This window comes from Jaculus jaculus, chromosome 1 (assembly GCF_020740685.1).
Source record: "Jaculus jaculus isolate mJacJac1 chromosome 1, mJacJac1.mat.Y.cur, whole genome shotgun sequence".
NCBI classification, from domain to species: Eukaryota; Metazoa; Chordata; class Mammalia; order Rodentia; family Dipodidae; genus Jaculus; species Jaculus jaculus.
The window spans coordinates 164,308,924-164,324,012 of NC_059102.1; the positions used below are offsets into that span (position 1 = coordinate 164,308,924).

Consider the following 15,089-nt stretch of genomic DNA (forward strand, 5'->3'; position numbering starts at 1 on the left):
GAGCTGAAGACTGGAAGGCTCAGACCTGCTCAAACCAAGTCCCCTTGGTCTCTGGGTCATGGCCAAGCACAGGAGCATCCCAGCATCCACCAGAGGACACACTCCATCCTGGTATGTCAGTCAAACAAGAATGGCCTCTGTCCTTGACCATTCTGGACCAGAGCCCTAAGCAGGGCCAACCTGTTAAGGCCAAAAGCCAAGATCTCTACCACACTGTCTGGCTTGGACATCTGTCCTCAGGCCTGCATAGTTCACAGCCACAGTCCCTGGCCTCCAGAGGCCCAGCATCGTAATAGAGTCTAAATTGCACCTCTCAGAGATGCTTGATGGATAACTAAGCAGCAACGGAAGGCAGAGACCCAAGGCCTTTCCACTCCCCCGTCTGCTGGCCCATCCATCTTGCCTTAATCTCTTCAGCCATCTCCCTTCCCCAAGGCCAGCCCTGGGCTCAGCCCTATGGCTCAGGAACAGGTCAGACCCAGCTGGGGAGGGAGGCAGCAACCTCACTAGAGGGGCCCTTTAGTTGCCTGGGAACCTAGCGGCCTTTCATCCCTGGTTGTATGTTTGATGTGTTATGTGGCCATCAAATTAGACCTGGTAAATTGCCCATCTTTTATAGGATCACTTGTCATTGTTGTGCGGATCCCACAGACTTCAGTGTGATATGAGATATGACCTATCAGCTCTATGACTGACAAGCAGGATCCTTGACAAGCTGCTGGTGTGGAGGAGGGGAACTATGGGATGGCTTAGGCTAGAGGTCACCCTTAGCCAAAAGGGGGGCCTAGTAACTTATTTATGATATTCTCTCTACTGGCATCTGCCAACTCCCAGAACAGAATCATAGGTTCTAGTTCTGCTTCTGCCACTTCTGGGCTCTGTGACTTTTTGAGCAGGTTGCTTGTCCTGTGATCTGCAGCTTCTCATCTATCCATGCGCTCATGATGACTGCCCTTCCATGGGAACTTGAGGTGATTTGAGGGCATTACATGTGCAGAGCATGTCCCATAAATACAGCCTGTGTCCCCAAGGCAGCAAATTTAAAAGCTGATTTGAATCTCTGGCTACCCAGTTCTTCCCTCACACAGGTCTAACCTCTTTGTTAACTGCCCTCCTGTGGCCCCTTCTTTATGTCCAGCTCTTGATGTGTCCCCAGGGTAGGCTGGTACCTGTGCCATCTCTGGGATGTGGGGATACCTGTTTTGCTCCCCAGCTATGGGGGACTCACTTGTCCACAGAGGGGAGGAAGCACCCCAAACTCAGCTGTATTTGGGGCCAAGAGGCAGAGACAAGGGTGGTGAGGGGCAGTCTCTGCTGTCATGAACCCCCAAGTATACACCCCCACCTTAGGGGCTGGTGGCAGGGCACACTGGACTGGCCTCAGCCAGCTCTTTCCTCCTGTTGCTCCCACAGACCGACCAGGGGAGGGGTAAGCTGAGGGCCTGTCCAGGAAGCCCTTCTGTCCCAGGTCCTGGGGTGGCATCTAGGTGTGTCCCTCTATAGGTCCCCCCAAGGGCAGCCTGGCTCAGTGTCTTGAGTCCTCCTCAACACCTAGTTGGGTCCTGCCCTCCGTCCAGCCTGCCATCTTCCCTGAACCCCTACACACAAATGAGGAGTCCCTCCTGAGCACATCGTTCTTTCATTATCCACTGCTCTGAGACACTTTTCAGCTTGAAAGTGGGGGATGCATGAGCAAATGCCCTAGGGCAGGAGGAAGTAGTGGTCTTGAAGGCAGTGTAGCTGGGCTGCAGGGCCAGAGGGAGAGAAGGGAGGGAAGAGGGTATCTCAGCAGGGACTGAGGGCAGGCCTGGAGTAGCTCCACTTGCTATGGAGAATGTGCAGTGCTCTAAAGCAGGTCTTATCCCCACTCTGAGCCCCACTTCCTCATCTGTCCTGTGGGTGGTATACAGCAGCTGACCTGGAGGTCCCACCAGCTTCTCAGCCGCTGTCCACAGCACCTGTGCCTGGGAGGACAGAGGGTGGAGAGGCCCCTTGCCTCTAGCTCAGGCTCACTCCCTGCCAGGCAGATAAATCAGTGATCTGGCGGGTGCCCTGCCCGCTCTGTGAAAGACAGCCCCTGCCTGCCACACTGAATCCGGAGGCTTTCCACCCCTCCTGTCCAGGCCCCTGCAGTGATGTCCTCAAGCTACACTCCTGGTGCCAAAGGCCTTTGCAGAGCTTTGACATGGGGGTATACAGCCTGGTAGACTCCCCTGGTAGCCTAGATCCCAGGGAGCAGGGGAATCCCATACATCTGCAAAGCCTGTCCTGTCCTTGCCCCTCAGGCTCACAGTCCAGTGGCTGTGGCATGGCCTTACTGGGGATGCTGGCCTGGGCATCATGGTGTGTGGAACCTGGCAACACTGTTCTCCATAGAGTCCCTCCCAGGTGCTTCTACAATGCTGCTGTCCCCCACACATTAGTATCTCTTTACTTCCATTCTTGCCCCATGGCCGGGGTAAGTATGAGGTCTCGGATCAGGGAGGGCCACTTTCATTAATAGCATGTCTGCAGGGAAAGTGACTGCGTGTTAGTGTGGACGTAGTTTCTGGAGGGTGCAGAATGGAAGCCACTGGTCTCCACCCAGCAGGGCCTGCAACTTCCTTACCAATCCCCAGTTTGGCAAGTGCTTAGGGTTCTGTCTATCCCTGTGGCTCAGCATTGTTTTGTGGCTCTGTGGCCCTTGAGTCTTCCTGCTTCTCCCCCTCCAGCTCTTAAGTAGAATCTCTGGCAGGTGTCTTTCCCAACAGCAGGGATTCACTGTGGCTTTATGAAGCCTTCTGGAGCCTCCTTTACACTGGTGAGCTAGAGGGATGCCTGGGCAGACTGGGTTTAGCCCCACAGGGAGGAGGCTGGTGGGATTCCAGCCCACAGGGTACAGTGGCTGCACTTGCCCAGCTTCACCCAGGTGGGGCTGCCTTCATTTCTGTGATAACTTAATGAAGTAGGCCCCTCGATTTCTCAGACAAAAGCTCCTTCTTGAGGGAGGAGGCTTCAGGGAGGTGTGGGAGAGCCCCCTCCCTCCTTTCCTCCCTCCCTCTCTCTCAGGAAGCCGCCCTATTAGAGGGCAGCCTGCTAGGGGCCATCTGCCTGCCTTAGTCTGGGCCTACATAGACTAGGAGTGGTCTCAAGGCTTGGGGCTTCATCTGTCAAATGGGACCATCCACGAACCACTTCCGTGGACTTTTGTGGAGATGAAATGGGTACTTCCAGTGTTGGTGGGGCAGCATTCAGAATGAGGTTGCAGTTACTTTATTAGCCAGGTGCTGGCCTCGCTGGTCCAAATGGAAGCTACTGATGAAGCCGGGAAACCTGAGGCTCCTTTAGGTTACACACGTGTCTGAGGACCCCCACAGGCCATGGCCCTTGCACCTTTTAGCCCTCACTGCCCTGAGATACCAGGCGGCTTCACCCGCCACCCCAAACAACTTCACTCCCAGACCTTGTCCAGTAGTGGCACCCAGAATTTGTAATGCCTTGGTAGTGGGGGTGGGGATCCTTTCAAAACCCAAAGTTAATTATTTTTCTAATTTCATGCTGCATGCATTATGTATCAGCTGTTATCACCGGCGGTAATTGCAGACAGGTATGCAAATCTGCCAGAAATGCATTCATTGCTAGTTCACCTAAGCTTGTGGGCTCTTAGGTGGGGCCTGGGCCAGGCTACGCGATGTCCTCGGCTTCAGAGAATTTGAATTGCTTTAAAAAACAAGGCTTTCAAATTGTGTCTTAGGAGGTTAATTATATTGATAACAGTGTTCGATATTAAACTATGCAGGGCCAGGAAGGGGTAGGGGGATGAAGGGAGACACGTGTAATTTCGTTTCATTCTTTCTTAGCATCTCTTAATGAGATGTTTCTCCACCAGATACTTCCGCCTGGGTCCTTTTAAATCACACTGCCTTAGACAGACTTAATTCCTCTGGGGATGCAAAAAAGAAAGCCCAATGCAATGCCAGAGGAGAGGGAGAAGGGACAGTGCCAAACAGAGCTGGTAACTGTCGCTAAGGCCAGGGCTGGACTGAGGGGTCTGTGCCACAGGTGATGAGAGAGGGGAGCAAACATGTGGAAAGGGTCCAGATGAGCACATCCTGATCCTGAATCCCAGGCAGGCCAGGAATGCGGGGCCTCTCCAGAGCAGTGAGCATCCCCATGCGCAACAGGTGGGGAAGTAGTCCCATTCCAAGTAGGACCCCTGTTTATCTACTCCCCGTTTCTTAGGTACCCCTTAAGCATCTGGCTCCTCCCACTAGGATGGAAACTCCTCCTGCCCGTCCTCGCCTTCCATCTTATTTGAGACAAGGTCGAGCTTTGGGAGTCTCTTGACTCCTCCTCCCATTGCGTAGGTGCTCTGGGATTAGGACACACACCCTAGTTGCACCAGGCTTTACATGGGTTCTTGAATTGGAATTCCAGTTGTCAGATTGACAACTATTGAGCTGTCTCTCCACCTCTCATAGACAACTTTTAAATGAATGACCCAGGCTTTAGAATCTCAAACCCACAGCCAGTCAGCTAGGGAAAAGGAGGCAGGCCTTTCCATGGCTTCTACCCAGAGGCCATGACTGGGGATCCTGGCCATTACAGCCCTGAGAGGTCAAGGGGCATGTCTGAATCATGAAGAGCCAGGCACCCATCCAATGCCTCAGATTCATTCTTCAGTTTCAGATGCTCTGGGGGAGCAAACCTGGGAAGGCCTGGATGTTCCTTGTCACCATGACTTGGTGGCCAGCCTAGCATTATCCAGCTACAGGCTTGTCTCCATAGATGGCTTTTACCTCTTCCCACCTGTGCCACAGACTGCATGTAAGGGTGAAGAACCCAGCAGGAAGGAACCAGAGGTAGAAGACTGGCACACAGTCTTTCCTGCGTTTTACAGGTGTGGAGGGACAAGCCTGGCTCAGACCTCTCTGGTAGCCACCTCCTTGGACTGCATTACCCAACTCTCAAATCCTTTCTCAGGGATTTGTCCCGAGTAGAAAGATGAGTTGTGCCCCAACCTAAGCAGGGTCTCATGCCACCAGTAGGTCTGTGGACCTTTCTCCCCTACAATGCATGTTGGCAGCAGCTGGGAGAGCTTCTATATGGTGGACCACAACCCACTGGGGCCACATCCCCAGTGCAAACACTTAGGGAAGGGACCTGCCCTGGGTCACAGGATCTGTGCCCCAAAGCTCAGTTTATGCCCTTTTGTTTATCGGCTTCCCAGTGCAGCAAGGCTGCAGAGAACTGGCTGAGCAGATTCCCCATCGGGGCTTTGAGCCATAGGCCTGCAGTGAGGCAGCTACTGCTCCCCTCTGGCTTGGCCTGGCCTTACCCTCCCGCCCCCCCCCAACCCCCACCGCCCCCAGCTCCTCCTCAGGGCTGGGAAGAAGGTGGGGATGTAGAGAGGCAGAGGGCCGACAGGGTCTGAGCTGGGACTCTGTGCTTGCTGCTGGGGCCAGTGCGCCTTTATAATAAATAACAGCAAATAGTCCATCCGCAGGGCATCCTTCACGCCAGTGGCTAATAACACGGCTATTAATGCCCCCGCAGACTGCGTGTGCCTCGCGCAGCGCTGACGGATGTCCCAGGCCCTGGCGCAGTCATAAATCAGCCCCTCTCCTGGGGCAGAGCTTAGGGAAGTGTCATTTTCCATCTTGGTAATGAATTGGGGCTTCCCTGCCCTGCCCAGGGCACTCACTGCTGCTCACTGCTGGAGGTTGCTGGGGATTAGTGTTTGCCTAGGCGCTTCTGGCCTTCCCGCCTTCCCCTCCTCCCCTGTGAGAGCCTGATCCCTGCCCAGGCATAGACCAACTGCCTACTACATGGCCTTGGGGCATTCACTGCCCCTCTTGGCCTTAGTTTTCCCTCTAACTAACAAAAGGACTGTGCTAGAAAACAGCAGGTGATGCCTGGGGTGGTGGGTCTGAGTCATGTCCAACCTGGGTCTCCGTGGCCACAGCAGGGGGCCAGGACAGGTTGTGGTGGAGGGGGCTCGGGGATTCCAGCCAGATCAGGGGTAGCTGGTGTCAAGGACGATGGCCCACGTTCCTGAAGCACCTGCTTCAACCTACCACGCCGCCTTACTAGTCCCCCTTTGTGCAGACCGTATCACCAGCAACTCTGACAGGGAGGGGCTCAGAAGGAGGAGATCCTTCCCACTGCAGTTTACTCCCAGAGGCCCCTCCCTAGATCTGGCTGCCCACCAAGGTGGGGGGGATAGCATATAGCAGGTGATCCCCAGCCTGGCAAGCAGAGGCTTCCTGTTTGTGAAACGGGGCATGGCAGGGGTAGGATGGGGTTGGAGACCTGAGACAGCTCTGCCCTGACCAACCAGTGAGAGAGGGCCTTCACAGGGCTGGACCTAGCTGTCTCTTCATGTGCTATGCCCACTCTGTGCTTCAGGAGCCCTTGTTGCCTTCCCGGGCCACCTTGGCGCCCTTTTTTCTTCCACCCTGCCCCTCACTCTTACCTCCTGTGCTGCTGTGGCCCCCAGAGCCGCTGGGTCCCACTGGGGTCGCTGATCCAGAGGCCCTGCTGACAGTGTGGCTCCTAGGGAAGCAGTGGCTCCATGTCACGTTCACATCCCCGGCTCCAGGGCACTAACAGGCCCAGAGCCACTTGTTTAGACTGCAAAGCTGGAGCAGTGGGCAGCGCTGGGGTGTTTGGGGAGGAAGAGCCGCCCGCGCTTCTGTCTTCTGGGCCTCAGATGAGGCTGTGGGTCCCAAGCTGCATCTTCAGCACCCTGAGGCAAGGGTGCTACTGGCTTTACCCCCTGGTGCAAGGGATGGATATACACTTTGGGTACACAGGGGACCCCCCCGCAGCCCTGGGGATTCCTGAGCAGGGCATGTCCTACAGCCCAGTGCCTGTCCTCGGGGAGGGTGGCCTCTCACTGCGGCCACTTCCACTACAGCTCTTTGTAACTTTGGCCTTTTGTCTGAAGACTGCCACCTCTTCTGAAAGGCTGCTGTGGGGCTGTTACCCCCGTTTTCTTTACCAAGGTTTTTTTTTTTTTTTCTCTTTCTTTTTAAAATCCCTTTAAGTCACTTGGCAGAATGGGCTCAGTGCAGAGAGCACTCTTGCGTGACAGAGCTGAGAGGGAGCCACTCTCCAAAGAATCGGTATTCCTGCCACTCAAGCTGTGTGTGTGTGAGAGGGGGCTGTTACCCCTCAGAGGAGTTCAGATGTTCGCCATGGGCTGCAGCCGCCTCGCCTCGCTTCACGCTGCTGAGCTGTCAGGCCCGTGTGCCCCGCTTTGGGGAGCCGCTTTGGGGGGGGGGCAGCTCAGGGGCCAGTCTGCTTGGCTGCTCTTGGACAGAGAGAGGCTTCTTGAGTTGGAGAGGAGAGGGTGGGGTGTTCCTGCTATTCCTGTTTCAGCCCTTGGGCTTGTCTGTCCAGAGAGGAGTCCTCATCCACTCGCTTCCTCACCTGCCAAAAACAACACAAGCAATCAAGCCCAAGGAAATCAGAAAGCACACAGCAACGGGTGCCGGCAGGGCAGCGGGCTGTCAGGCTGTGGCCCCGGTTCGCCCATGCCTTCTCAGCCTGGCTTTGGTTTTGGTTTGTGATGCTAGGGAATAAACCCAGGACTGTCACACATGACAGGGAAACACTCTACCACTGAGCCACATACCCAGTCCCAGGTACTGATGTGGTTTTTTTGTCTGTTTGTTTACTTGTTTTTGTTTTGTTTTAGTTTGGGTTTTGGTTTCTCAGGTAGGGTCTTGCTCTAGGCTCAGGCTGACCTCGAATTCACTATGTAGTCTTAGGGTAGTCTCGAATTCACAGCAATCCTCCTACTTCTGCCTCCCAAGTGCTGGCATTAAAGGTGTGCACCACCACACCTGGCTATTTGTTTTGTTTTTAGAAACAGTATCCCATGTAGTCCAGGTTGGTCTAAAACTCACTATACAGCCAAGAATGACCGTGAACTCCTGATCCTCCTGTTTCTATCTCCTATGTGCCACCACACCCAGTTTATGCAGTGCTGGGGATCGAACCCAGGTCTTTGGCATGCAGGACAAGCAACCTATCAACCAGGCTACATCTCCAGCCTCAGATCCTGTTTTCTTGAATAGCACTTCCTGGAAATCCTGGTAAAGTGCTGAGATTACTGTCCCCACCTCTTGTCACTTTTCTTATTTTTTTAAATAATACTTTATTTATTTACTTGAAAGGGGAGAGAAAAAGAGAGAGGTAGAGAGAAAGAGGCAAATATATAGAGAGTGGATGTGCTAGGGCCTCCAGCCATTGCAAATGAACTCCAGATACATATGCCACCTTGTGCATCTGGTTTATGTGGCTCCTGGGGAATTCAACCTGAGTCTTTAGACTTTGCAGGCAAGTGCCTTAACCATTAAGCCATCTCTCCAGCTCCTCTTCTTCCTCTTTCTTCTTTGAGGCAAGCTGAAAAGACTGGCCTTTTTTATTTTTTATTTTTTTATTTTATTTATTTATTTATTTGAGAGCAACAGACACAGAGAGAAAGACAGATAGAGGAAGAGAGAGAGAATGGGTGCGCCAGGGTCTCCAGCCTCTGCAAATGAACTCCAGACACGTGCGCCCCCTTGTGCATCTGGCTAACGTGGGACCTGGGGAACCGAGCCTCGAACCAGGGTCCTTAGGCTTCACAGGCAAGCGCTTAACTGCTAAGCCATCTCTCCAGCCCTGGCCTTTTTTATTTTTTAATGCGAGAAAGAGAAAAAAGAATTGGTGCACCAGGGCCTCCAGCCACTGTAATTGAACTCCAGACATGTGCATCACTTTGTGTGCACATGCTTGCGTCACCTTGTGTGTCTGGCTTATGTGGATCTGAAGAGTCGAACATGAGTCCTTAGGCTTCACAGGCAAGTGCCTTAACTGCTAAGCCATCTCTCCAGCCCACCACTTTTCTTTTTTAAAAAACAGTATTACTTATTAGAGATAGAGAAAGAATGAATTAGTAGATATAGGCATGCCAGGGCTTCTTGTCACTGCAAACAAATTCTAGATACATGCATCTGGCTCATGTGGTATGGAGAATTGAATCTGGGCTGGCAGGCTTTGCAAGCAAGTACTTTTAACTGCTGTCCATCTGCCCAGTCTTCTTGTCTCTTTTCCCTTTTAATTTTTTTTTTTTTTGGTTTATTTATTTGAGAGCAACAAACAGAGAGAGAAAGAGGCAGATAGATAGAGAATGGGTGTGCCAGGGTCTCCAGCCACTGCGAATGAACTCTAGATGCATGTGCCGTTTTGTGCATCTGGCTTACATGGGTCCTGGGGAATCGAGCCTTGAACTGGGGTTCTTAGGCTTCACAGGCAAGTGCTTAACCGCTAAGCCATCTCTCCAGCCCTTCTTGTCTCTTTTCAAACACAGATAATAAGCAGCTTGGTATGCCCAGCTTGCAGCTATCTGCTTTCCTTTTTCCTAGGTATGGAAGAACTGGGAAGAGAAAAATGAAGTTTTGGGAGCTACTGCTCCTGCAGGGAAACCACCCAGCCTACAGCTGGCTACATTCCCCCTAGGTTACGTTCCTCTTGCTAAATGTCATCTGAAAGCTCCAACAGGCCATCAAGGCTGGGATTTGAGAATAAGCCCAGGAAGTTGGTCTCATTGTCAATAGCCTCCATCCATCCAGGCAGGTCAGTCCTCGCCCCCACCCCCTACCCCGCTGCCTTCCCTGCAGAGAACTGGGCAGTACAGGCTTCTCTCAGGAATCCAAAACAAACTGAGCTGTCCCCGCCCTCTCGCTGGCAGCCATCCATGGAAGGCCCTAGTCCAGGTGTCCCACGTCCCCTGTGGGAGCCAGTCTTTGGAAAGGGGCTTTCATTACAGAGCTGAGAGTACGTCTCTGGTTTGAAATTGTATCCAGCTGGGTGCATTTGGGCACTTCTCTGTGTAGGGTCGAAGGTGGATTCAAGAAATGCTTGAAATGAAAACAAGGACATCTAGGACTCCTGCTTAATAAACCCACACCTAGAAGCTGGAGAGATGGTGCAGTGGTTGGGGGTGTTTGCTTGCAAAGCCCAAAGGCCAGGGTTTGTTTGATTCCCCAGTACCCAAGTAAAGCCAGATGCACAAAGTGGAGTCCATTTGCAGTGGCAAAAGGCCCTGGTGCACCCATTTTCTCTCTCTCTCTCTCTCTCTCTGTCCCTCCCTCCCTCCCTCTTTCTCTCTGCCTCTCTCTCTCTCAAGTAAATAAATTAAAAATAAATAAATAAACTCACACCTGAATTGGGACAAGTTGCCCACAGGGTTTGTAGCTGGCAGGGAACACATGTGGAAAAAGAGTGTGCAGCCAGGGGCATGCAGGGGTGACAGGCCAAGGGCTTTTCAGGACCACTTTCCTCAGGAAGCAAGAGGCAGAGAACCAGTAAGCTAGGCCAGACCATAATATAAGCAAGGGCCTTTAGCCACTGAGCCATGTCCCCAGTGTTCAACAAGTCAGAATGATCACGGGGGGGGGGGGTGGCGGGCAGGTGGGCACGGCCTCAGGCAAGCACACAGTGGGGTTGGGCAGGAAGGAAAATAGGCCTGTCCCTGTGTGAGGGGGCAGTGGCGGCTGCAGCTCAAGCCCTTATTGCTATTACCACCCGTGTGATTTCATCCAATTATAAATTGTAATTTCTCTATGAAAGCGAGAGGTGGAAAGAGTCCAATGAGGTCATCTGCCTCCCTGGCTGGGCCTGGGAAATTGTTTGATACTGCTGGGGTTGGGTGTGGGTGGCTGGGCTGCCACACACACATGATGGCTGAGTCCTGAGAGCCTGGAGTTCTGACCCCCCCCACACACACACCTTCCCATGATAGACAAACCACTTAGTTCTTCTTTTGAAATCACGGGTCAAGGAAGAAGGCAGGTTCATCCCATGGTAGTGGCTTTCCTCAGGCTCCCCCAGCTTTCAGAGGCCCCACAGGCCTGGCCAGCCCTGTCCACCAGCTTTGACCCTCCCCTCACAACCTTATAGTGCCCCCAGGGGAAGTGACTCATTATAGCCATGCATGTTTTGACACCCATGAAAGCATGTGAACACATACCACATGTGCACAAAACCAGGCCCACATGTCATACCCTGACATGGGCAAACATGAATGTAGAAAGGCAGGCACACGAAGAGCTGGGGAGATGGCTCAATGGACAAAACACGCAAGTCTGAAAACCTCACTTTGGATCCCAGACCCCATGAGCATCTGTAACACTAGCATGCAGATGGCAAGAGGGAAGGCAGAGGAGACAAGAGAGGATTTACTGAAAGCAGAAGTGAGTAGTGAGTATGAAAGACCCTGCCTCAAGGGGGAAGGCAAAGACCAACACCAGAAAGTTTCTTCTCTGACCTCAACACACATGCTGCACATGCCCACACTCACACACGATCATGCACATGCATGCACACACACATACACCAAAAAGGGTAAACATACCAGTCTTACCAACAACACATGATGACATATGTGCATTTACCCATAAACACATCTGTACCCAGGCACATATAGACAGACATGTGAGTAAACCCATGGTCATGATGCATGCACACATTCACACATTTCTGCCCAGGAACACATGTTAAGTACACGCTCATGAATACACATTTACAAGCAGACACATGAATCCAAAGACCAATATGAATACACATGCCAATGTGCATGTGTGAAATGTGGGCCCTTTCCTGCAGTGTTCCTTCCTTGAAGATTCCCGTTAGAAGGCTGGGGATGCTGCTCAGGTGGGAGTGGCCTTGCCTAGCACGCAGGAAGCCCCAAGTTTGATGCCCAGCACTGATAAACTATGCATAATGATGTCATGCCAGTAGCCCCAGTACCCAGGGAGTGGAGATTCAAGGTCATCCTTAGCTATGTAGTTAGTTCAAGGCCAGCATGGGCTACATGAGGCCCCCCCCCCCCCCGACAAAAAAAACTGCAAGAGAAGAAAAACAGCAAACTCCAGGCATGGCGGCGCACGCCTTTAATCCCAGCACTTGGAGGCAAAAAAAAAAAAAAAAAGAAGAAGAAGAAGAAGAAAAACATCCAAATGCTCTGTCCTTCAGCCCTGCTCTGATCTGCCTGTGCATACCCACTATCCAGCAGGAGCCACACACTGGATGGATCCTTTTCATATCATTGTGTTGTCATCTCTCCTGATGGGATAGCCTGGACCAACCAGCTGGCATGGCAGGGAGGCTAACACCATTGCATTGGCTAAGGAGATGGGAAGGGACTTTACAAGGTTGCTCAACATGTAGGAGAGCCAGGGACCCAAATTCAAGGCCAGTTCCCTTGTTGCAGCACCATGTCAAGACCCAGTGCAGCAGGACTATGCCACCAGGCAAACATGGTGCCTTGGGCCAGCCTGGGTTTCTCATGCCCACCCCTCCAATACTCCCTCTCTTCTTCCATTTTCTCTATACCTCCAGCTCTCTCTATTCATCTACCCATTTCTCCATTCAACCATTTTCCCTCTGCCTATCACCCACCCAGCCATCCACTTTCCCTGCATCCTCCTCTCCTTCCATCTCCATTCATCCGTCCTATTTCCATTTCCACTTCTATCTAGCAAACCCTGAGTCCAGTCATATTCCAGTCACTGTGTAAGACGTTGAGGAAACAGGAGCAACAGGCTTCAGGAGGCCTCAGCCCATGGGAAGGCCAGTGGTTAGCAGGACTACAGTGTGAGACACACACACAGGTCCTGTGGTAGCAGAAACCCACCCTGCCCAGCCTAGGGGAAAGAAGACAGGTCTCAGGAGGCTTCCTGGGAAAGATGACATGTACTTCAAGGATCCTCCAGATTCTCGCGACAGCCTCATATGAGCTTAGTGGCAGTGCCGGGTGGGGTACCAGTCTGTCTTCCAGAGCTGTGGCCCACCTTTGGCCCTTGGGGCTTGCTGTTGAAGTAGAACAGGTCCTCAGGTTTACAGTTCACGCTGTCTTTAAGATCTGCGCTAGCTCATATTAATTCCTAAATTAGCAATTAGCCCTCCTGTTTCATTTCAACCCATGGCTCTCAGGGACGGAGTTTTATGTACATGTCATTAATCAGATGCCTGGCATGTGCTGCTACAAACCCAGGTGGGCTTTGTGGCTGGTGAGTTAGTGGAGTGGCATTTGAAATTAACAGTATGCCATCCCCTCCATGGGCAGAGCTGCCCTGTGGCTCAGAGGGTAGAGTTCCCATTGTGGCCAGTAGGGTAAAGCTGGAGCAAGCTGGGAGAGAGGAGGCTTGTTCCTGATTCAGACTTTCAGGCTGTGGCCAACACCTACACCTGACCTTCTAGATGAAGAGGCTGTGATCGAACGGGGACTTTGTTCCAAGTCTCCATCCTGAGGACGGCCAGCCACAGGTGGTCACTCCTGTCATGCCAATGGACCATACTCATGTTCTTAATTCCTAAGAGCAGCAGAGGGCTGGTGGCCACAGGTCAGGGAAGGAGCTAGACAGCTCTGGGAACAAGGTTAACAGGGTAGAGAATGGGCCAGGAAGATCCTATGGGGTGGAGGGAACAGTGTGTTCGGAGTGGGACAGCTTTTTGTTCTAAGAAAGCTGGCATAGCAAAGCTCTGGGCCAGTGAAGGGCAATGATGGGACCTAGACTTGGGGACAGCTCCTTGGGGGAGCTACGAATGTTGTGCTGAGGGGCCTGGTCTTCATACCAAGGGCAACAGCGACCAGTAAGGGGGTGTTCAGACAGGGAGGAGCAGGCATGATTCAACTTGCAACTTCAGGCAGACCACTCTGACTGCTGTGCGGAGAACTGGAGGTGCCAGGGAGGCACGGGCAGTCTCCTCAGAGGCAAGGAGAAGCCTAGGCTGGGGGCGGCAAGCTCTGTGGTTAAGAGGAGCTGATTAGGGAGGCCTGCTGTTGCACTCCCTGGAGACATGGCCTGGGCACCAACTTTTCACCTCACCGGAGAGTGGCTGAGTGTTCCTGGGAGCACCACAGAAGGCCAGCCTCCTGTACAGTTCCCAAGCCTGGCCTCACACCCATGGGTCTTGGGCAGCTGGAGTACAGTGTGGGGGGAGGGGGCTGGAAGCCGGACTCCTCCTGCTCTTTCCTGCTCTGGGAGCCCAGCTCCTCCCTCTGCCTCTTTCCAGCGCGTCGTCGTCTGGCCGGGCCTGGCAAGGCAGCACAGCACCTAAGAGGCAGTGGGTGAGAAGGGCGGAAGCGAGAGCCTGCTTAGGCAGTGTGAACCCTCCCAGCCTCCACTCTGCTAATTAGCCTGCTTCCTGACAAAAAACAGATTTTCAGCAACGGGTATGTGTCCCAGGCAGACTGCGGGTGGCTGTAGGAGCCTATATCACCAGGCTAATAGGCCTGGGCCATCACCAGTCCCCTCCTGTAGAGACAGACGTAACCAGAGCACCAAGCTCCAGAGGCCCACACTTCTGGGACAGGAGCTCCTTTGAAGGAAACATGATTCCTACCACCTCCCCTCTCTCCCTTGCTTCATGCATGGCCAGATGTGGCCAGAGGTGACTTGGGAGTTCATTTCTACTCGCTAACACTGGTGCTGAGAGGCCACATCAGAAATGGACAGTAGCTACCTGCCCCATGGGCCCTGCGCTGCCATGTGTCATGTCTTCTTGTGGCCCTTCCCTTCTGCCTGGTGTCGGGTGTGAGAGAAGAAGAAGCTCCCAGGTGCCCAGGACACTGTTCTCCAGTGGAGCCGAGCAGCGGGAATGCACACAGAGCAGCTGCCAGGCAGGCAAGGGGTGTCCCCAGTGAGTCAGGAGCTGGGAGGCCTCAGTGGCCTCCTTGACTTTGAAATCTCCTTTGAGCAAGGGTGGCAGGAATAGTTCCTGTGCCCATGAATAGATGCCAAGAAGAGCTGGCCAAGAGCAGCTGGCATCCATCAGGGCAGACAACTGTCCTGAGCTGCTACAGAAGGATGCCTGCACGGGTGGCAGTCGAGGATGGTGTCCCTGGGAGGTGACAAGGAGGCCCTGCATTGGCCTACTCCTTTCCCCTCAGGAAGGCACAGGGACTCTAGGCCTAAAGGATGGAGCAGGAGTGGCATGTCCTCTGCTGGGCAGCTGGTGACCCATGCCTGCTGGTCCTAGGATGGAGGCTGCCCTGCCGGCCTGGCCTTACCTAGCCGCCATGCATTACCTCAGCTCCCACACCTAGCAGCGTC

At 53.2% G+C, this 15,089-nt stretch overlaps 2 protein-coding genes across 6 annotated transcripts in view; one reads left to right on the forward strand and one right to left on the reverse strand.

Moving 5' to 3' along the window:
* Macrod1 (mono-ADP ribosylhydrolase 1) overlaps positions 1-15,089 on the forward strand; it is a 181,800-nt gene that overhangs the window by 58,977 nt on the left and 107,734 nt on the right. The gene's annotated exons all lie outside the window — the stretch shown is intronic.
* Flrt1 (fibronectin leucine rich transmembrane protein 1) overlaps positions 1-15,089 on the reverse strand; it is a 93,123-nt gene that overhangs the window by 14,363 nt on the left and 63,671 nt on the right. For both annotated transcript variants that reach the window (XM_045153872.1, XM_045153868.1), the window contains exon 2: positions 6,455-7,413. The gene's annotated coding sequence lies outside the window, so the exon portion shown is untranslated. The remainder of the gene's footprint in view (positions 1-6,454; positions 7,414-15,089) is intronic.